The sequence below is a fragment of the Pristiophorus japonicus genome, chromosome 17, assembly GCF_044704955.1.
Source record: "Pristiophorus japonicus isolate sPriJap1 chromosome 17, sPriJap1.hap1, whole genome shotgun sequence".
NCBI classification, from domain to species: Eukaryota; Metazoa; Chordata; class Chondrichthyes; family Pristiophoridae; genus Pristiophorus; species Pristiophorus japonicus.
The window spans coordinates 104,313,936-104,337,129 of NC_091993.1; the positions used below are offsets into that span (position 1 = coordinate 104,313,936).

Here is a 23,194-nt window from a genome sequence, read left to right on the forward strand (position 1 = left end):
GGATATATTCAAGAGGGAGTTAGATATGGCCCTTACGGCTAAGGGGATCAAGGGGTATGGAGAGAAAGCAGGAAAGGGGTACTGAGGGAATGATCAGCCATGATCTTATTGAATGGCGGTGCAGGCTCGAAGGGTCGAATGGCCTACTCCTGCACCAATTTTCTGTGTCTATGTCTATGTCTAAAATAAACGAACTACCGATTTTTCTAATCTTATGAAACCAAACAGTTAAGACATTAATTTGAAAAAAACTCTCAATATTAGACTTGTGAAACATAAAAAACAATGAAATGAAGGAAGCAGAAGAAATTCAGACTGGGGGTTTTAACATTATTTAAACTGAGTTTAATATTGATCTACAAAATGCCCAGGGAAAGGACAGCTCAGCCTTAAACCAACAAACTCTTTGAGAATAAAACATGTATTTGAATTTAATTTTTCTGTATAGTGCCTACTAAAAGTATTCCATTTAATATCATAAAAGACAACATACTGGATATGTTAAAAGATCATCGTTTGATTTGTTATACCATACTGTAAATGTGCTGTGGAACCCAAATCCAGGGCAACCTTTAAAATATTAGCCTCTCATCTTAGAGTGTTACTGAATATTTATGTTTCATCTATATTACATGATGTAGTGTTATTATCATATTCCAATGTTCGCTGAATATATTACCATAATATTTGGGTCACTAAATTACTTTTTATGATTTCTGGCAACATTCACACTTCTTTCATGATGGATTCACCCCTAATCAATTGCTTTGCTAATATTATTGTCCATACGCTTGGGGACTGGGTACTGAGAGGAAGAAACATTCAGAAGCTAGTAAATAAGGTGACAGCTTCCCTATTGATTTAAATGACCTGACTGCAAAAATTCCACAATCTCATGAACAATGGAATTGAGGACTTTTGTATTGTGTGACAGACTGTACCCACAAAATCCATGGCTTTGTTAAAAATAAATGTTGTAACGTATAATATTTCCTTATTTGATAAGATCATATGCCAACCTCCATATAAAGAACATGAACATGGCATTAAACAGTATATTTCCCTCTGTTGTATTTTTTTTTTGCAGCAGGTGTATAACACTAGCATAATCAGCTGATCTACATTTGAAACCACTAAACATCAGATAAACATAGAGGGAAGACAGCAAGAGTGAGGTGGTATAATCTGTCTTTAATTGTAAATCTTTCTGGATGATATAATGTGCCAATGATCATCATCTTAAAATCTTATTCACCATTTTCTCAATAGTAAGATCAAACTCTGGTGATGTGTGAGGACTGCGTAGTATGAAAGATGATGAGCAGGAAAAGATCAGCTTTATCACACCTGCTCCATATAGCCACGATGCTCTGAACATCAGCATTTGCAAACATGTGCCAACTAATCTCCTGGGAGAGACAAAGAAAAAGGTGAGGAAAGTGACCCAATTTTGATCCAGCCACATGGGCATCGTCAACTTGCCATGTTTATTACAATGAGGCTCAAGGCCCAATCGCTATCAAGCATCGGGCCATGTGGTTCGGGCGTACGCTGCAAGCACGCTGCTAATTATGCTCCTGAATATGAGCTATAGGACTAGGCCATTCAGTCCCTTATGCCTGTTCTGCCATTCATTTCGCTCATGGCTGATCTGTATCTTAACTCCATCTACCCGCTACTCCATGATGAATTCAGTCCCCAGTATTCTATGTGAGGCCTAATCAAAGTCTTAAACCAGGACTAAATGGTGTGTTTTGTTTTATATTGAATCACCCTGGCAGTGCAGCCTAATATTCTATTTGCTTTGGCTACCACTTCAAGGTCCTGAAATATTATTTTAAAAAATTTGTTCCTGGGATGTGGGCATCGCTGGCAAGGCCAGCATTTATTGCCCATCCCTAATTGTGCCTGAGAAGGTGGTGGTGAGCCGTCGCCTTGAACCGATGCAGTCCCGTGCAGTGAAGGTACTCCCACAGCGCTGCTGGGGGGGAAGTTCCAGGATTTTGAGCCAGCGACGCTGAAGGAACGCCGATATATTTCCAAGTCAGGATGGTGTATGACTTGGAGGAATATTTGGAAGTGTTGATGTTCCCATGAGCCTGCTGCCCTTGTTCTTTTAGGTGGTAGAGGGAATGATGTATTATAATAATAATATAATTTTCCTTCTTGACACACTTAAGTTCTATATCCTGTAGGGTATTAGCACATTTACTATTGGTCCTACCATGTGCATAACACTGCATTTATCTAAATGAAATGCCATTTGGCATACACGTGTCAAGTCACCAATCGCATTATGATTCGCTTGGAATACTTTATTCTCATCTACAGTCAGTTATGGATAGTTTGTTTTAAGATCTGTTGGATAAAACAAATTAAACTTAGAGATGATGTCATGTCACAACAAAGTCTGTGCCAACCTAGGTTGCTGCAGTTCTAAGGAAAGATCACAATGGATATTTCTTTCACAATTGCAGCAAATCTAGGCTGACACAGACTTTGTTATGACATGACGTCATCTCTAAGTTTAATTTGTTTTATCCAATAGATCTTAAAACAAACTACCCAGTTTTTACTAATTATTTTCCATTGAGGTTATAGGTTATGGAGATTATAGTAACAATTCTTGATTTTTTTTCCCGACAAAGGAGATGGTGCAAAAAAAAATGCTGTGGGGGGGGCATCAAAGGCTGGGGTACGAGGGAAACCCATGGAAGAATGATCATATAATAATTCCTTTAAGGTTCATCTGTTAGGCCGCATGTAGACCCGGTTTTTCTGAATGCAGCAGGTGCCTACTGCCTCAGGGCAAACCAATCATGAACAAGAGACCTCACAAAAGCGTTAGGCCCCTTATTTGTATATGTAAAGGAACTAATGCCTACTTCAGGCATGAGCCCCGCATGCCTATTTTTTTGCCCATATCAGTGTGAGGTGCCTTCTGGCTTGTAATGAACGGGCGGTTCCTGCCCGCCATATTGGAGGCTTGAGAGGCTGCTGTGCAGTCAAAATTCTAGGCCAGTATCTCTAAGATGGCCATATCTCTATTACTACAACAACAGTAACAACAACAACGTGTATTTATATAGTGCATTTACCATAGTGAAACATCCTAAGACACTTCACAGGGTATTATGAAACAAAAAAAACTTGACATCAAGCCACATAAGAAGAAATTAGGGCAGGTGACCAAAAGCTTGGTCAAAGAGGTAGGTTTTAAGGAACATCTTGAAGGAGGAAAGAGAGGTAGAGAGGGAGAGGTTTAGGCAGGGAATTCCAGAACTTAAGGTCGAGGCAACAGAAGGCATGGCCACCAATGGTTGAGCAATTATAATCAGGGATGCTCAAGAGGGCAGAATTAAGGGAGCGCAGATATCTCGGGGGTTTGTGGGCTGTAGGAGATTACAGAGATAGGGAGGGGTGAGGCCATGGAGGGATTTGAAAACAAGGATGAGAATTTTGAAATCGAGGTATTGCTTAACTCGGAGTCAATGTAGGTCAACGAGCACAGGGGTGATGGGTGAGCGAGATTTGATGCGAGTTAGGACATTGGCAACTGAGTTTTGGATCACCTCTCATTTTTGCAGGGTAGTATCTGGGAGGCCAGCCAGGAGTGTGTTGGAATAGTGAAGTCTAGAGGTAACAAAGGCATGGATGAGGATTTCAACAGCAGAGGAGCGATGTAATGGAGGTGGAAATAGGCGGTCTTAGTTATGCTGCGGATATGTGGTTGAAAGCTCATTTCAGGGTCAAATATAACACCAAGGTTGCAAACAGTTCAGCCTCAGTCAGAAGTTGGGGAGAGGGATGGAATCAGTGGCTGGGGAACGGAGTTTGTGTCAGGGTCCGAAAACAATGACTTCGGTCTTCCCAGTATTCATTTGGAGAAAATTTCTGCTCATCCAGTCTGGACTAACTACAACAGAATCTCTTATTATTGTTTTATTCCTTCAAATGTGAGAAACAGGTTATCAATAAACAATAGCAAAGTTGCATATCACAACCATTTTCAATTAATTACCAATGTGAAATGAAAGCTGCAGTTTTAAGGCATATAATGGGTGATTAAAAGGCTATAAAAAGGCAAGTTCTTTCTTTCAAATAATAGAACAAGTAGCATCTCTTTCATATTAAGTTCGAAATAACTGCATTAGAGCCAGTGTTTTGAATTTGAAAGGCAGCCGAGTACTAATTGGACACCCACTTCAGTGATGTATCATTTAATGAAGTACTAATTGAAGCCAATGCTGTAAATTAACTTATTGTCGCTGAACTCATTAACCATCAGATACTGTGATAGTTTAAAGAGGAACTCCACACTTTTTTTTACACAATAGCAAGTTTCAGTACTTTTGTTAGAATTGCATCTCGTTTAAAAATAAATGTTTATTTTGAAACACAGAAGTCAGTGAAAATTCAGCTACGGAACTCCGTGGTGTCGCACTAGAATCCATTGCTGGTAAAATAAGGAACGGCATTCCCAGGGATAGAATATTCAGTGTTACAAACTTCTTTTTATTCACAATGCATCTATTTCAGAACAAATGTCATGAAAGGGAATAGCTATATCCTAAATTATGCACATATGCTTTATTAAATGAGTTTAAGCAAATATTGGCCCGGATTACTGTCTTAATGTTGTATAAACTATTATCAAGACGTTATTTTTTATTGAGATTGGTGCAATGAAGGTACATGAATAAAATTCAATTTTTGTAAATTGTATAATTATAGATTTTGGATTCCATTGTATATCATTAGAGGATTCCCTGCGTAAATGATTGAAATGGAATTCTCCTTTGTCATTGGAGGACCTGGCCCACATGATCCCAGGTACGTTTCCGATCCGCCTGCGTCCCTGAGATCCATAGGCCATTACGCTGCCCTTCGCCTCAAGACACGAGACCGCAGCTCATCTTGGGCTAGGCACCAGGAGATACTTTTGTAATTGTTTGGCGGGTTGGAGGCGTATTCCGGAGGTATGCCTCCGGCCGCAATTTATAGGCGAATAGGCGAATGTGTAGTGTCCGTGAAGTGTTAGGGCATGTTTATTCCCAGAGTTTCCTATGTTGTGAATCCCAATCTCAGCCTGGCTATTCGGGGTAGAGGTACTGAAGAGAGGTCAACTATTTCCCCACAGGGTAGAGGGGGAAATAAAATGTCAAAGAAGCCTTTGTCTGCTTTCAGATACTGCTCAGAGGCCGAGATAGGAATGGATCTCCAGCCTGCTCTCTCCATCAGCGGTTGTGTGCTTTGCAGGGAGTCTCTGAAAAAGGTAAAACACTGAAAACTAAGACCATCAACTCTAACCACCCACACCAAAAAATTGTTATTCTCCGTATTGTTGAACTTTACCATTTATGTGTCGCCAACATAACAATGTTTGTAGGGAAATTGAAGTAAACAATCCAAATTCTATTTTGCAGAATTTAAAAGCTGCATTTGCTACACAGATAGGGATATGTGTTACTTACACCTAAATTGAAACTGGCTGGTTTTCTCCATCCCTGGTGGGAAAAAAAGAAACACATAACTTGCACCTCTATTGCATCTTTCACAACCTCAGGACATCCCAAAGTGCTTTACAGCCAATTAAGTACTTTTGACGTCACTGTTGTAATATAGGGAAATGTGGCAGCCAATTTGCACACAGCAAGATCCCATAGTTCTGAGATAATGACCAGAAAATCTGTTTCAGTGATGTTGGTTGTGGGGTAAATATTAGCCAGGACACTGGGAGGAGTCCCCTGCTCTTTTTCACAAGATCTTTCACATTCACCTGAGAGACACCTGAGAGACACTGCGACTGAATGTAGCAATACTTCGTGCTAAGATTAGCTAGCTGAGCAGAAGGTAGAGATCAAAACTGTAATTTTCCTGTTTTACTTATCCATATTACATCTAATATTTATTTGGATGGCTTAGCATTACATTGATGGCAAAGATGTAAACAGGTGAAAGTAAAAACCCATGGGATCCAAGGCAAAGTGCCAAGTTGGATCCAATGTTGGCTCAGAGGCAGGAAGCAAAGGCTAATGGTTGATAGGTGTTTTTGTGACTGGAAGGCTGTTTCCAGTTGGGTTCAGCATGGCTCAGTTCTAGCCCGTTGCTTTTTGTGGTATATATCAATGATTTAGACTTGATTGTAGGGGGTATGATTAAGAAGTTTGCAGATGACATTGTTATGTATTGTCCAGGTACATTAAATGTATAAGTACAATGGTGCACCACAGAGAAAGTACCTGCAAGACAGAGTATAAAAGGCTGCCCACAACACCTGGGAGGCACTCTGGAGTTACACAATAAAGGACTAAGGTCACAGCAGTTACTACAACACCAGACCGTGTGGAGTCAGTGATTTGAGTGCTACATACATCGCATTGGCGACAAGGACACGGACGAACTTCACGCAACCATGGCTCGTTAAAGGATTTTACGGTGGGAAATGATTGGAAGGCCTTTACGGAAAGGCTCGAGTACTACTTCACAGCAAACGACCTGACGGGGAACATGGACGCACTGAGAGAGAAGCGTAAGGCGATATTGCTTTCCAGTTGTAGCGATGAGGTTTACTGTCTTGTCAGGGATTTGCTAGCACCCGAGAGTGCCAGGGACAAGTCATTTGAGGAGCTGATCGCACTCATTCGTGACCAACATGAACCGAAGGGGAGCATTCTCACGGCCCGACACAAATTCTACCATCAATGCAAACCCGAGGGCCAGGATGTCACCAAATATGCTGCGGACCTCAGGAGACTCGCGGCGCCGTTTGATTTTGGCACACACCTTGACGAGGCGTTGCGAGACGTTTTTGTTATGGGGATTGGCCATGAGGGTCTCCTTCACAGGCTGCTATCCACTGAACCTACAGTTACCCTGAAGCAAGCCATCACCATCAGCTGGGCATTTATGACCTCGACTTGCAGCACCAAGCAGATGATCCACACAGTCTCGAACCCGGCAGGTACTATCCACAGGATAGTGCCCACCACGGACAAAACTGCAGAACGTGGCTCTGCCCAGGGCAGAGAGCACAGATCTCGGGGTCCTGGAACTCAGAGTTCGCCAAGCGGGGCTAATCGGGTAGCACCATGCTGGCGCTGCGGAGGAAGGCATGGGGCTCACCGGTGCAGGTTTGCGGAGTATACGTGCAATACCTGCCACACGAAAGGCCACTTTCAGCGTATGTGCAAAAGATACCCGACTCACCGTGTGGCTGAGGAGATGGTAGAGGCTCCATTTTCCAGCGAGGAGCAGGCAGAAGAAGATGAGGCGTTGTTTGGACTGTATACGTGTACCGACGGTTCGGCCCCGGTGATTACGGAGGTCACGATTAACGGAGTCCCGGTGAGAATGGAAGTGGACACTGGATCGAGTCCGTCGTTGATGAGTCAGGAAACTTTTGAAAAACTGTGGGTCAACCCAGCTGCACGACCCAAGCTGGTCCCGGTCACGGCAAAGCTGCGTACCTACACCAAGGAACTGATACCTGTTCTTGGCAGAGCGGAGGTGCAGGTATTTCACGGGGGCGGGACACACAATTTACCTTTGTGGGTTATTACAGGCGATGGGCCGACGCTTCTCGGCAGGAGGTGGATGGGGAAGGTCCGTGGGAGCTGGAAAGACTTCATTCCTCCACAGACTGCTGTTCCTCGGGTTCCCAAAGAGCAGCGCCGACTGAGCTGGAGGAGGAAGAAGCCGTTCATCGGCAGTCTAAATCCACACACAGGCGACAGCAGCCCAGAATTCCTGACCTCAAGCAATCCTGCAGCCTCAGCCTCCACAGACGAGCAGACCCTGGGAGAGCAGTTATTCAAGTGCAGGCCGATCGCTGAGGTGCGAGCCAGCGACGCACTGCGGGCGATGAACGGGAGGTCCATCGATGGCCGACAAGTCCGGGGGGGGGGGGGCCCACGTGGAGGAAGAGTCAGGCGGCGGTCATGGCTACGGTGGAGGCCGGGACAGCGGCGGCGTTGGTGGTGGCTATGGCGGCTGCAGGAGAGGCAGCAGTTACTGGGACAAGAGCGGAGGCCACAGGAGAGGCGGTAGTTGCTGGCACAGTGGCAGGAGCGGAGGCTGCAGCGGCGGTGGAGGCTATGGCGGCAGCAGGTACGACTCGGGAGAATGCGACAGCTACTCGGGTGGGTGCAGGAGCCAGAGCGGAGGATACGGCACCAATCCGGCCCGGCCTGTCCCGGCCTCCACCGTAGCTGTGACCGCCGCCTGACTCTTCCTTCTTTCTTCTTTATTCCTTCTATTCCAGACAGTAAAACATCAGGCCAGCGAGCTCAAGATGGTGGCGACCCTTGTGGTAGCAGAGCTCTGCAAAGAACAAAGGCAAGCAGTATAACTAAAATGATGGCGCCCAAGGGAAGCCTCGTGGGAATCACAAGATGGCGTCTTAAAAGGGAAATGCACCCGGGAGTCTTAAAAGGGCCTTACACCATTGGCGGTCCCCACAAAAAGACTTTTGTAAGGCAAGAGCGAGTCTAAATGTATAATGTGATTTGTATGATGAAGTGATTTAGGATAAGAGTTGATATTTTGATGCTGAATGGTTACTGTTTAAAATGATGGATACAAATGATTTACAAAAAGAGTTATTACCACGAGGTACAAGTAAAAGGGCTAATGGATCCGTGACTAACATGCCTAAGGGGCCAATGCGATTTTCGATTTTACGTGATTCATGCAAGGGTTCAGCGGCTGCAGATGAGCCGCCAAGGCGACTACTGCGAACAGAGGCAACGCACTAGTTGCGATACCCTGTCTCAGCGCAGCCCATTACCTCGGGCGAAAAGGGGCTGTACTCTGCCACCGTACTCACCCAGTGGAGCTGGAATTAAATAATTGTTCAGTGCACCTGCAACCTTTTGACATAACATCTGTACCACATATCATATGTACCATACAAATGTATTGTCTATGTATACCTGCTTTTTGTTGGAGGTTATACTCGTGTACTTCATCACCCATGTAAGGACTGCAAACACCACGTGCTTGCACCGGATCACAAGCATAATCTCTACATGGGGGGGAAGTGGATGGTCATGGACTCACACTCACAAACCAACCAGGACGAACAAGGCCGAGATTTCCGGCAATGGCTTTTGGAACTGGGGGGGAGGGGGCGGGAAGTGAGATGTTATGTATTGTTTAGGTACATTAAATGTATAAGTACAATGGTGCACCACAGAGGGCGCTGTGGTGGGAGACCTGAAAGTACCTGCAAGACAGAGTATAAAAGGCTGCCCACCACACCTGGGAGGCACTCTGGAGTTACACAATAAAGGAGTTACTACAACACCAGACCGTGTGGAGTCAGTGATTTGAGTGCTACATACATCGCAGATATAAACATTGGCTGTGTGGTTGATAATGAAGAAGAAAGCTGTAGACTGCAGGAAGATATCAATGAACTGGTCAGGTGTGCAGAACAGTGGCAAATGGAATTCAATCCGGAGAAGTGTGAGATAATGCATTTGAGGAGGTCTAAGAAGGCAAGGGAATACACAATAAATGGTAGGACATTGAGAAGTGTAGAGGAACAAAGGAACCTTGGGGTACATTTCCACAGATCCCTGAAGGTAGCAGGACAGGTAGATAAGGTGGTTAAGAAGGATATGGAATACTTGCCTTCATTCGCCTAGGCATAGAATACAAGAGCAGGGAGGTTATGCTTGAACTGTATAAAACACTGGTTAGGCCACAGCTAGAGTACTGCATGCAGTTCTGGTCACCTTATTACAGGAAAGATGTGATTGCACTGGATAGGGTACAGTGGAGATTTTCGAGGATGTTGCCTGGGCTGGAGAATTTTAGCTATGAGGAAAAATTGAATAGGCTGGGTTTGTTATCTTTGGAAAAGAGGAGGCTGAGGGAAGACCTTATTGAGGTGTATAAAATTATGAGGGGCGTATATAGGGTGGATAGGAAGGACCTATTTTCCTTGGCAGAAGGATCAACAACCAGGGAGCATAGATTTAATGTAATTGGTAGGAGGTTTGGAGGGGATTTGAGGGGAAATATTTTCACCTAGAAGATGGTGGAGCTCTGGAAGTCACTGCCTGAAAAGGTGGTAGAGGCACAAACCCTTATCACATTTAAAAATTACTTGGATGTGCACTAGTGTAACCTACAAGGCTACGGACCAAGAGCTGGAAAGTGAGATTAGGCGGAATAGCTCTTTGTCGGCCTGCGCGGACACGATGAGCCGAAATGGCCTCCTTGCATGCTGTAAATTTCTATGATTCTATGTGATAGCTAGCCAGCAGCAGGTCCACGACAAAGATTTACGGTAACACTCCTTCCAATCTTTCCTCCCTTCCTGTGAGCTGTGTCCAGCCTCCTTTAGTGGCCTATCCACCATATTATGGAGCTAGTGTCCAGTGAACCTTGTGTGCAAGCCTCCATCTTATCACTCTGTGGCATAGTGAGCTATAGCTCCAAAGGATTGCACACCTCTAGCACCTGAAACATGGGGCTCAATTTTCCCCAATGCCGTTTTTTTGGGGCCCGACTACGCCAAAAAGAAAAGTTGAAAGTTTCCCCGTTTTAACTTGTGAATGTGGCCCGGTGCACATTGTCCATAAACTCTATGGGTGGTTGTGCGCCAAAAAGATCGGGTTGCCAAGGTAATGAGGGACACACTGCAGGCTGAGGCTGGAAAGTGAAGCACACAAGACATTCTGGCCAGCTCACAGCCACCTGCACAAGCACCTTGTGCAGTGCAGCTATTTAAGGCAGCAGCTTACCAATATGAAAGAGTCTTTGTGCCAAAACTCTATCCTGTAAACTGAATTGGAAATGCCGCCCAGCGCCCCCTTTCCCCCCCCCCCACCCACCGGTGCCCGGTGCCGCTCCTAACCCGGGCTGAAAGGCCTCCCTCACCTCTGAAGCTGGTGTAGCTCCAAGGGTGGGCAGACAAGACTAAAAGCCCCAGATTAAAGTGAATTTGAGATTAAAGACAAAAGGAGATTGTTACAGTAATGGAGTTGTACTACAGAACCAGTAAGTAAAAGAGGTTATAATTATCCATTCTCTCTCTGCTGCTGCTGTCCCGGCCATGGAACTGGATCTTCTGCGTTGATTTTGTTAAGTGCCCAGACGCGGACCCATACGTCGTCTTAAGGAAAATCGGAGTTGGCCAAACTTGCATAAATAGCCAGAATTTGTGGGGGTGGCAGGTTACGCCCCCAATAAGGTAAAAAAATCATAGCCTAAAAAATCGTACCTAAGTGAATTACGTTGACGCAGAAACTTTAGAGAAACTTGGAGATTTTAATTTACTCCAAAAAAAACGGTGCACACCAAAAAAATGGCCCAGATAATTGGGGAAAATTGAGCCTTTTGTTGTTTTGCACTTTTAAGTCACCATCATTGAAGAAAATGATAAGACCTTGAGGATGCTTAAAAGCTGTGACTAATAACTCGCGCAAAATCCACAGGATATTACCTTGCATTTTACTGTTCAATATGTCTATATCAAAGGAAAGTTTTGTTCCTTTAGGACGTTCATACCAGTACTAACTGTGTTTAAGAGAAATGTAACATCTCTTTCTCAATAGATACATTATAGTTTTGATCTACGTTTAACAAACTCTTGTATCTAGATCCCAGAGGTAACCTTGTACGAATCTTATTTCCAATTATAGGCTTTTTGTGGAGTATGCAAATTCTGTCTGCAAGTGTCCACAGCTTAGGATTACCTCACACTTGGCTCTAATTCACATTAGAAAATGGTTTATTTAAAAAAAAAGAAAACTGTGATGATATGCGACATTCAACATTACAATATTTTGTATACAAGCCATTTTCATTTTATTTCCTTTGCACCTTTGAAAGCAAAACGATTAATTTTGCCTGCAAATATAGAGATAAGGGTCAGCGATGAAAAAAGTGGACTTGGAAATATTTTCCTCGTATTACATTTATATTCTGTATGCTTAAAAATTGAAATCAGAAAATTAAGTTGCTCAAGTTTAAACCAGACTAGGGGTTCAATTTTCCCCAGTGATTTGCGGCATTCTTTTGGCGTAAATTAAAAAATTAAAGTTCCCCCAAGGAATGTGCGCCAGCATACCTCAATTAGTTACGACTTTTTTAGGTTCGTTTTTTTTTTGCATCACAGTAACCTGATGTCTGCGCCAGTTTTTGTCAATTATGTACGTTTGCCCCCCCAAAAAATTCTCCTTGGTCGGCGTATGTGACCACTCCCGAAAAACCTTCTGGTGAGTTAAGAAAAACCAGCGCAGAGAGATGCCATTGTTTTTCAGCGATGTTTTGGAGGGAGTCAAGAACACTTAAGTATGCATAATAAAGATCATGAGAGTATTATTACTTCTCCTGACAGTCCCGCTACCTCATCACCCACTCCAGTGATGGTGTCCAGCTGTGATCGGGTAAGGTCACTGCTCTCCGCACTCATTGCCATCATGTGAACCACATTTGTTAGATCCTGCACCTCAGCCTAGGAAGGTGGGGCTCTGGGTGTGCCTCACTGCACCCTACTGAGACCCGCAGCCTCGGATGGTGGGCCTCGGATGAAGATCAGCCATGATCTTGTTGAATGACGGAGCAGGCTCGAGGGGCTAGATGGCCTACTCCTATTCCTAATTCTTATGTGCTTATGAAATCATGGAATGTCCCACCAACACTCAAACCACTACTCAGGGAAGGAGCTAGCACCCCAATGGGTGGCAGCTGCACTTCCTCCAAAGTGAGTACAACAGTGGGGACTTCATCCATCCCCTCCCCCTCCCCCTCCGCCGCCCCCTCACTCCCATGCTCTTGGTCTGGAGGGTGAGATTGGAAGATGTTCTCCTCTTCAGGCTTGTCCTTGTCTGAATCTTCTTCTGCATCGTCAGGGTTGGCCTCAAATACTGCAAAATATAACAGAACAGACAAATGGTTCGCAGCAGAGGAGGGGGCAGGGTGGGTAGCATGATTACGCTCACACAGCGCAGGCAGCAGGCTGATTTGAAAGATTACCATGATAGCACATTGCATCAACCGAAGCGTAGCTGAGGGAGACATCCCCATGAACCGAAGCATGGTTAGCCCGCACAGTACTTAACATTTAGGAAATCCAGACTGTGGAATTTGCAGGACTTACCCTCTCCTTCGACTCCGGGTCCAGCTTGTGCAGTGGTGGTTGCTTTTCCCCAGGCAGGACCCATGAAAGCAGAGACCCTCTCTTCCAAGGATGTCAGTGGGTGCAGATTTGCCGGGCCTCCTCCTGTTCGAGATCTTTCTAGTTTGTTGTGTGCCACCTTCCTCTGAAAGATGAAAATATAACTTTTTAGAGAAGGTGTCTTTCTGCTGGGTGGGACATATACAGATGGTCACATTTACAATTACAATTCCATTGAAAAATGAAAATATTACTTACATGAACTACTTGACCAAAGTCCTGCCACTTCTTTTTGCACTGGCCTCTAGATCTTGGTGTGGTCACCATTGCACAGTAACCTTGTGCAAGTTGATTCCAGCTTTTCTTCATTTCTTTGGGTGGAATTTTTTTGTGACATCTGCTGGTGTCCAGCTCTTGCCATCTCCTCTCAATCACAGTAACTAGTGCCTCCTTTTCACCCTGTAAGAAATTCTTGGTCCTTGCGCCGCGTTGCAGCTCTGATTTTTCCAATGATAATGAAAGTTCTCACACAGCACTCAAAGTTCTCTCGCACACAACTGGCTTTTAAAATGACCGATTGCAGACTGGGAGCTGTACTGCGCATGTATGCCCATAGGAATCATGTCAAAAATGTCCTTTTCTTTCCCGCGCATGCGCAGAAGGGGCGGCATCATTTTTTCGGCGCAGACATTTGGCCGCCAAGGCTACAGGACAAGCTGTGTGGCGCCAATTAAGAAAAGTATAATGAGGAAACTTGGCACATTTATTTTTGGAGCGGTTGTGGCCTAGAAAAACGGGCATGGCTCTGGCAAGACGCCAAAAAACGGCTTTGGGCAAAATTGAGCCCTAGGAAAGTGTACATTTAAATTCAGTGTTGATTAATCTTGCCTTCATGATTGCCAGACTTTTCAATTGTACTTTACGAGACAGTGTTCTTGTATAGTGAGAAAGGATTTATGTAAAATCGCATGTTTGTACAAATTAATTTTTCTGAGCTTAAATCTTAGAGATGTTACCATGGTAATGTGTCTTGCTCTGCATTGTACCATATTAATGCACAGGGGGCAGAACGGCAAGATCATCAGTTTGATCTCATTCTGTCGCCACTTTTTCTGACATCGCAACCATTATTTCTACATTCTATTAAAACTAGCATAAAAGTATAGAAACAACATTAAAAAAAAGTTTCAATTCCAACAATTTTCATGTCCCTCTTTGGTGGAAACAAATAACATGATGGCTCTTCAGATGATTTCAGTGTGGACTATTTTTGGCTTTTCAGGAATTTAACTTGCCAGAAAACTCCCTAATTTTGATCTTCTTCTCTTAAAAAAATCAAAATGCAACAGACCTCCATGTTAAAATGTTATTCCCAGTAGGGTGCATGTGATTTATACACAGATACAAATGATTGTAATCAAATTTGCACGTAATTCAATGCAATACCAACTGAGAATATGTTAAATGAGTGACAAGGCAGAGGGCAATTATTTCTGGCTTGATTGTGTACACTTTATTTAAAAGATTTGCATTTGTCATTTATTTTCCTTTTCTCTTACTAATTGTCAGCCTTGGCTCGGGTAGCATTCTCGCTTCTGAGTCAGAAGGTTGTGGGCTCAGGTCCCGCTCCAGTGACTTGAGCACAAACTCTAGGCTGGCACTCCAGTACAGTGCTGAAGCAGTGCAGCACTGTCGGAGGTGCCATCTTTCAGACGAGATGTTAAACCGAAGCCCTGTCTGCCCTCTCAAGTGAATGTAAAAGACCCAATGGCACTATTTTGAAGAAGAGCAGGGGCGTTTCTCTCCCGTGTCCTGGCCAATATTCATCCCTTAACCAACATCACGAAAACAGATTATCATATTGCTGTTTGTCAGATCGTGTTGAGTGCCAATTGGCTGCCACGATTCCTACATTACAATAGTGACTACAGTTCAAAAGTACTTCATTGGCTGTAAAATACTTTGGGATGCCAAATTCGTTCATTCATTCCTTCCTTCCTTCTCGTGCAATTTTCCATGATTGAGAGCGTAGGAAGGCTCAGAATGTAAATTTATTAATGAAGCCAACAATGTTGTTTAGGAGTCACATTTGAATGATCCAGGAAATTACCCTTGTGTCTCCCTCTAGACTACCAGGCTGAGAGTGAGCAATACTATCCTCCATGGTATACTGAGTAAGAATATCAACCCAAACGGGATTTCTCTTATATCAGATGTATCCTATGTCTGAAAATATGATACAGTTTCAGTATATGAAATGAGTAGAAGATGCGTGAGTTCTTTTAGCGTGGGGGTGGTCGTTGCACACCAACTACCACACGGGCTTAGCTGAGCAAGGTCTTGGTCCAGTGACTAGGGGGTCCAAGACGACTGGAGACCAGGCACGGCTGTATGAGCCTAATTGCCTACGTCGAGATGTTGGCCGCAAGCTCGGCACTGAGTAGCGCCCTTGATGGTAGGTGGCCTGCTGCTTGGTTGGGGGCAGGCATTGAGAGGGTCAGCGGTCCGCTGGAGTTCAGTGTGGAAGGTCAGGGTGGTCACAGCCTTGGTAGTCACCATGTGCTGGGGGAGAAGAGGCCAGGTTATTGGCGGGGGAAGGGGATGTCCAGCTGCCGCCGAAGGAGGAGGAGAGGTCAGCCATCGTTGCTGAAGAGGAAGAGGCCCAATCGCCGTCGCTGGAGGAAGCTCGATCTCTGCTAGAGGAGGCCGGCTCGCCGCTGGGTGGGCCCAATCGTCGCTGGAGGGAGACCGATCGCCGCTGGAGTGGAGCAGCTGAGTCGGCCACATCCAGTGGGGAGCGTGAGGTAGTCCCAAACTTGTGGTCAGAGGCTCGCCGGGCGTCGTCGGGGATCGGGTGGAGCAACTGAGTCGGCCGCGTCCAGTCGGGAGCATGAGGTAAGCTTGTGGAGCTCGTGGGGAAGAGCAGGTCTGAACACCGCAGGAGGGGAAGAGGCCCAGTCACCGCTGGAGAAGAGATCCGGTCGAAATACATATTATACAAATGTGTGACGTTTCCCAAAGTACAATTCTCGTGTGACTTCTTCTGTCTTCTACTCTCTTGATTATAGTTCAGCATTCTGTTTGCTTTGATGATTACTGCTGACATATTAGCTTGAGATTTCAATTCCTGCACACATCATCCCATGATTTTCGACTTATTAAAATGAATGGGTGGAAGATTGTGGGCTTGGGAGTACAGAAGTAGAACACCATGGCTGTTAAACATCTGGGGCCAATACTCCATGGGCTAGAACCTCCACTTTTTTTGAATGCTTAACGCCCATTTTACCGCTGAAATGACGTATAACGCCCATATATCGCCCATTTTGCCACAAAATGGAAACTGGCGGACATTTTTAGGAAACTTATCGCCAAGCGCTACTTTTCCCATGTGCTTATCGCTGTGAAAAAAATCTTACTGCCCGCCCATTTTTTTGGGGCGGAATCATCAGAATGGACGAAATCACCGCCCATAATATCGCCCAGCATTACTTTCCGCACGGAATTAATGCCAAGATTCAATAATACTACCCGCCCATTTTTTTTTGTCGTAAAGAGCACATTTGGCGAAACTAACTCCCAGGAGATCGCCCTCTGTCACTTTCACCACCTCACATACATATCGCCCACAATATCACTTGCCCAAAAAAACGCTCTGAAAAGGTGAAACTGTTCTGAACTAAAGTCTGCCATTTTTTAAATCGCAGGTCGCTTCATTCAAAAGGCTGCTGTGCTTCAACCTCGGCGGAGTTCGGATGTACTCTGCAGATCATTGGAGTTGATGTGAACATCTGCACAAACATCTTGACCACACTGTGACCGGTGGGAATTGAATAGGTGTCTTCGTTGGGACATTCCTTGTTTGTGAACAATCGGTGGAAAACAGTGAGCTACTGCAATGGGGCCTGTCCTTTCTCAACCTCTCTTGGTGACCAATTACATGTAGCAGACTCGAGATTGCTGAAGGTATGCTCCACTGCATTATGTGTCCAACATAAGACGTGACAGACTGATGAGGAGGACCAGATGTTACAACCCCCGCAAGTACAACGAGAAGCATCCTTACCTCGATTTGCCCGACACCACCTGCCTTCGGAGACTGCGCTTCCACAAAGAGGTTATCACTGAGGTATGCCAGCTGATAAGGCCAGATCTGCAGCCTACCAGCACCATCAGTACTGCACTGCCCGTCGAGGTCAAAGTCACCGTGGCACTGTCGTTCTACGTCTCGGGTTCTTTTCAGGCCACAGCTGGAGACATTTGTGGACTGTCTCAGCATGCCACACATTGCTGCGTTAGGCAGGTCACTGAAGCCCTGTATGCACGCAGGAGGGACTTGATCAGTTTCCCTATGACCAGGGAGGCACAGAGTGAGAGGACTCTAGGATTCTCCAGAATTGCAAACTTCCCCAAGGTGCAGAGAGCAATAGATTGTACGCACATCATGATGCAGGCACCTTTTCAGGATGCAGAGGTTTTCAGGAACCGTAAGGGATTCCACTCTCTGAATGTCCAACTGGTTGTCGACCATCAGCAAATTATAATGACAGTGAATGCTAAATTTCCGGGCAGCCTCCATGATGTTTACATCCTGCGTGAGAGCAGTCTCTGACTTGTTTAACAATCAGCCACAAGGTCAATGCTGGATGCTTGGTGACAAAGGATATGGCCTCGCCACCTGGCTGATGACCCCCCTGCATGACACCCACACCGAAGCCAAGAAGCGATACGAGAGCCACAGAGCAACTCGCAATATTGTGGAGAAAACCATTGGAGTGCTGAAGCAGCGCTTTAGATGCCTGGATCACTCTGGAGGTGACCTCCAATACCACCCTGAGCAGGTAGCTCAATTTGTGGTGGTGTGCTCCATGCTGCACAACTTGGCTATCAGGAGGGGACAAGAATTGTCTGCGTCTGACAGTCCACCTCACTAGAGAGAGAAAGAGAAGGATGAGGAGGCGGACGCTGACATCGGCCCAGACAATCAGGCTGACGCTGAAGCCATGCCCCCCACCCCTCCCTATAAACTGCATAAAAGGGCCCATGGTGGCATGATAGCTGCATGAGCCTTATGTCAGGAGCTCATCAATGAGCATTTTGCCTGAAAGAACGTTGGTGCTATTTACAAGGCTGACACACTGCTGGGTGTGCAGGTGATACATCAATGGTGGGCATCACCTTGGTGACAGTTAAAGTTTAAGTTGATTAAAGTTAAGTGTAATTATACCCTTTGATGTTAAGGTATCACCAGTATGTAATGGTGCAGCTGTCTGAGGCAATGCGGTACAAGGTTTTGTTAAATAAATAACATCTAAACCGAACAGTATTTCTGTACAAACCAACCAACCCCCGCCCCCCCCTACTTTACCTCCCTACCTCTACCCCTTCCCCTTTCCCTCCAAGCCGCCTGGCTGAGGAGCTCCTCAGGTGATGCTTTATGGGGGGGGGGGAGGGGTGACGGTCGAACCGCTGCTTGGATGGATATGGGAGAGGACGGTCCCGATATGGGAATGTGGCCCGATCCAGAAGCAAGTTGTTGCTGCTGGCTCTCATGTGCGGTTGGCAATGGGGGTGCGGCACCTTGGGGCGCTCTGGGACCACTGGGAGCCCTCTGCCACCAGTGTTCCTGGCTACCAGCTCCATGGCCTCCTCCATCTCTTCCATGTTATATCTTATTTGTTGGACAAAAACTCAGTGCCAACTATGTTCTTGGTGCTTAGTAAGCTTTTTGCTGCTGGTGAATCTCCCTCGTGCCTCCCACAACAGCCAGATAAGCACACACCACAGCCACACGCGCTTTCAATGTCTCTGAGCTCCCTCTCTATCTGTCTCCTCTTCTGCGCATGTCATGAGGACCCTTGACCTCCTGAATCACGGGAATCGAGTGTTGCCATGCCGTGGGTAAGGACGGCGACACTTTACAGCAGAAGGTCAAAAATATTTAATGCTAACGCCCATTTCATATCGCTCGCGGTAATGCCCATTTTCAAAAAGGGAGACTAGGTGCTTTGAGACTGGACGAGAAGCTGGAGATCTGAAAACTCTTTTTTACCGCCCACGCCGGAAATATCGCCCATTTTTGGGCGATAAGCACAAAAGTGGAGGCTCTAGCCTAGTATCTCTTTCAATTCGCTCAATACTCTCCACCTTATTCAAGAAGCACATATGCCACATTTTTTTCCCTCCTAGGTGTGACATTTTACATTTATCCATATTAAATTTCATCTGCTACTGCTCTGCCATTGGTATATTTTATTTAACTTAGCTAACAGGCTTTTAGCTGATCTTCAGATTCCAACAACAATCTCTCCCCCACCAGTTTGTTTCATCCAAAAATTTATCCAGTTGTCATTGAAATCTTGAATCCAAGTCGTTAATGTAAATTGGAAACAGTATTGGTCCATACAATAATTTCTGGGGAACTCCACTCACCATTTCATCCTCTCATCATTTCATCCTCTCATCATACCCCCTGACAAATATCATCATTGCATTTTTTGCAGCATGTAAGCTCAGCATGTGTATTTCATAATGGCTAAACCTTTCTTGGAGCCTTTTATTTTTATTGCTGCCCGTGCACTGTCGTGGAGACAGTAGATGGGCAAGGTTGTCAGACCCATGCCAGATTCGCAGCTTGCTCAATTTCCTGACTGGCAACTTTGGGGGTGGCGGGGCAAAAATGAACCCATGCTTTTGCATGCACAAGTCTCATTAACACAGAAGAACGATGGACATATGATCCATCACCTGAATTCTGGAGCTGTGCTTTCCAGAATTCTTTCTGTGTGGGTGTGGGGCTTGTGTAGTTGATGGGATTTGCTGTTTGAATGGAAGAGGTAGATTGCAATCGTGTAATTTGGCATTGAATCCAACATCGGGTTATACTGGCATTGATCTATGAGCATCAGAGATCAGAAGGCAGCCAATTTCAAAGTTAATCTAATATGACCCAGTAATATTACCAGGACAGAGCTCAGCACCATAACCTTACAGTTACCAGGACAACACTGCATAATTAACCTACTGAATCCAATATATCAAGCTCATCCCAACCCCTCAGAAATAAAACAGCTTTTAAAACATATGCACATTTTCTGCCATATAACAGATATAAATACTTTTGCCTGTACATTCCTAATATTAATTGTTATAATGAACCATCGAACATTTCTTCAATCATAGTTTTCTTGGAGTTAAGTATAAAAATTAATTTCTTGCTATATATTTTTCATCAATACTCAAATTCTACTGCAATCCCTGAAAGATGCAAATATCTTGAGTTTTTTATGAGATGATTCAGCTAAATAATTGAAAATGTGTGGGTGTGACTGCTGATGTACTTTCAATACAATTTGTGCAAAGGGTAATAGCAGGTATTATTCTTCTTTTAAGAACAATTCTCTCGAACGACATTATTTTTATTCAGAACAGCTACCAAGCAAGTTGCCTTCATCTTGCTCATCAATTGTTCAAATGTATGTACTTTCTAATTCCTTACAAAAAAATTGTGCTTGTTCCCTACAGTCCCTTGTTATAATCTGCGTCGTATATAAGGTGACAATGCTTTGCTAGTTCTGGGTAAAAAAGTCAATAATTCCAGAATATTGTCACAGTAGGAACACTGTGACAATATTCAAAGATGATTTTGGACGGAATGTTGCCTCTCTCGGCGGGTCCGGTGTGGGCGTTGGCCATGGCGGGTCGCGACCCCGTTGCTGGCTCCATCCCGCTGCTGAAAATGAATTTGCGTTAATGGGGCTGATTAAGCCCGCCCAGCGTGTTACCTGGCCCAATTAAATGGAGCGGGTCTGGTGACATCATTCATGACACACTTTCAATCAGGATCCTTAAAGGGACCATGGCCACATTAGATCTGATGTTTAATCTAACAGAGTGCTGTCAGTGTACTACAGCATTGGAGCACTGCAAACACTGACAATGACAGCACAGAAGCAGAGGGGCTGCATCCAGGTTCTCTGATGACCCCCTCCATGTGCTGAAAGAGGGAGTCAGAACACATGGGGAGGTCCTCCTCCCTTCCAACGGGCAGAAGAGATCTCCCAAGGAGACCAACGCAGCCTGGTTGCACATTGCCGAGGAGGTCACAAGCAGGGATGTGGTCAGGAGGACCTCGGTGCAGTGCTACAAATGTTTCAATGATCTCATTAGATCAGGAAACGTTAGTACAAAGCCACACTCAACTTCATACTGATGTCTCATCACATCCCCTTGGGCAAGAGAGGTTGATTGGCAGTCATTAACAATTATCTCGTTGTTAAAAGGGTACTTACTCTGATAATTATTAGACTTGCCTATCTGTGGCCAGGTAAATGGGCAATTAATGTGCAAAAACAGCAACTTCATGAAAATCACATGGAAGTTAAACGTGAGTTGCTGTTTTCGCAAAGCTGAAGGGGGAGCGACACAAATCATCCAGCAACTAGTGGCGATTCGCAACCCACGGGGTATCTCTTCCTCGCCACAAGTTGCTGGTCGATTTGTGCAATAATAATGGCGTGCATCATTCGGATGCCATTATTTCTCCAACATAATCTGGCCCAATAAAGATTTGTGGTGACAGAGAATTAAATTCAGTTTTCAAAGTTTTTTCTCAGCATGATTTCTAATGACATCTCTTATACTGGGGATTTGTCAAATCCTCTCTTTATCTTTAATATTGCTTATTTTTGCATTATAACTATTTGCAGAGAAGTTAGCTGTAGGAAAATTATCCATTAACTGTAATTACATGTTGACGTATTTCCTTTTCTACAGACTTTCAGATTCCGTTTGCACATTTAATACAGTTAATTACCAAAATCATCTCTGGCTACAAGATAAAGTGAAACAAATCCACGGCCTTTACATTATTCCATGGCTGTTCACAGACACAACAGGAAGCCTCTGCTTTTCATAGTATCATCCATAAATGTTTGACGCGCAGTGGGTATCAACATTCCTGTTGGTATTGCAATAGTTTTGGTCTTTAAAGCTTTAATTGTTACCTAGTTGATCTCTGATGGCGCTGCCCATGGTGAGTCGGAAGATTCACCTCCGCTATCCTACCTGAAATGCTGATTACTGTTTAAGTAAAAAAAATAACTCTTGCAGACATGGGCTCCCTTTCATCAGTTTGCAGCTATATCTCATTAAAATAGAAGCTTCCCCACACCACGCCCCCTGCCCTGCAAGATTCTCTCATCTCCTTTAAATCATCATCATAGGCAGTCCCTCGGAATCGAGGAAGACTTGCTTCCACTCCTGAAGTGAGCTCTTTGGTGGCTGAACAGTCCAGTACGAGAGCCACAGACTCTGTCACAGGTGGGACAGACATTCGCCGTGGGAAGGGGTGGGTGGGACTGGTTTGCCACACGCTCTTTCCGCTGCCTGCACTTGACCTCTTCACGCTCTCGGCATTGAGATTCGAAGAGCTCAACGCTCTCCCGGATGCACTTTCTCCACCTAGGGCGGTCTTCGGCCAGGGACTCCCAGGTGTCACTGGTGAAGTCGCACTTGGTAACAGGGAGGCTTTGAGGGTGTCCTTGTAATGTTTCCGCTGCCCACCTTTGGCTCGTTTGTTGTGAAGGAGCTCCGCATAAAGCATTTGCTTCTCGGCCTTTTGGCTAAGATCATGCGTAACTGACCTGACAGGGGAGTAACCATGACCCCAAAGTGGTTCTCCCTGGATCAGGAAGGTGGTTCTCCTATGCTTTTTGGAAATAGGAGGTGGGTGGGGTGGCTTGACCCATCCACCTCCACGGAGGTGTGTGGGGGGCCTGACCCATCCACCTCCATGGCACGAACCTGGTATTGCAGTACTTCCAGGAACGGTGCAGTGGCTCTAGGCCTTTTGGCTAAGAGCATTGGCGCAGAATGATCCTTGATGTGTGCAAGGTGACCTCTGGCGTTTGTGATCTGACAAAGAATTGGAAAGATTGGCTACGGAAAAAAAAAAAAATTTGCTTCGGGAGTCTCGTGTCTGGAATGCGAACTATGTGGCCTGCCCAGCAGAGCTGATCAAGTGTGGTCAGTGCTTCATTGCTGGGGATGTTAGCCTGGACG

General features: G+C 45.1%; 1 pseudogene; it reads left to right on the forward strand.

Annotated features, from left to right (window-relative positions):
• The first annotated feature begins 22,735 nt into the window (after positions 1-22,735).
• On the forward strand, positions 22,736-22,973 carry LOC139228357 (U2 spliceosomal RNA; annotated as a pseudogene).
• Positions 22,974-23,194: the final 221 nt, after the last annotated feature.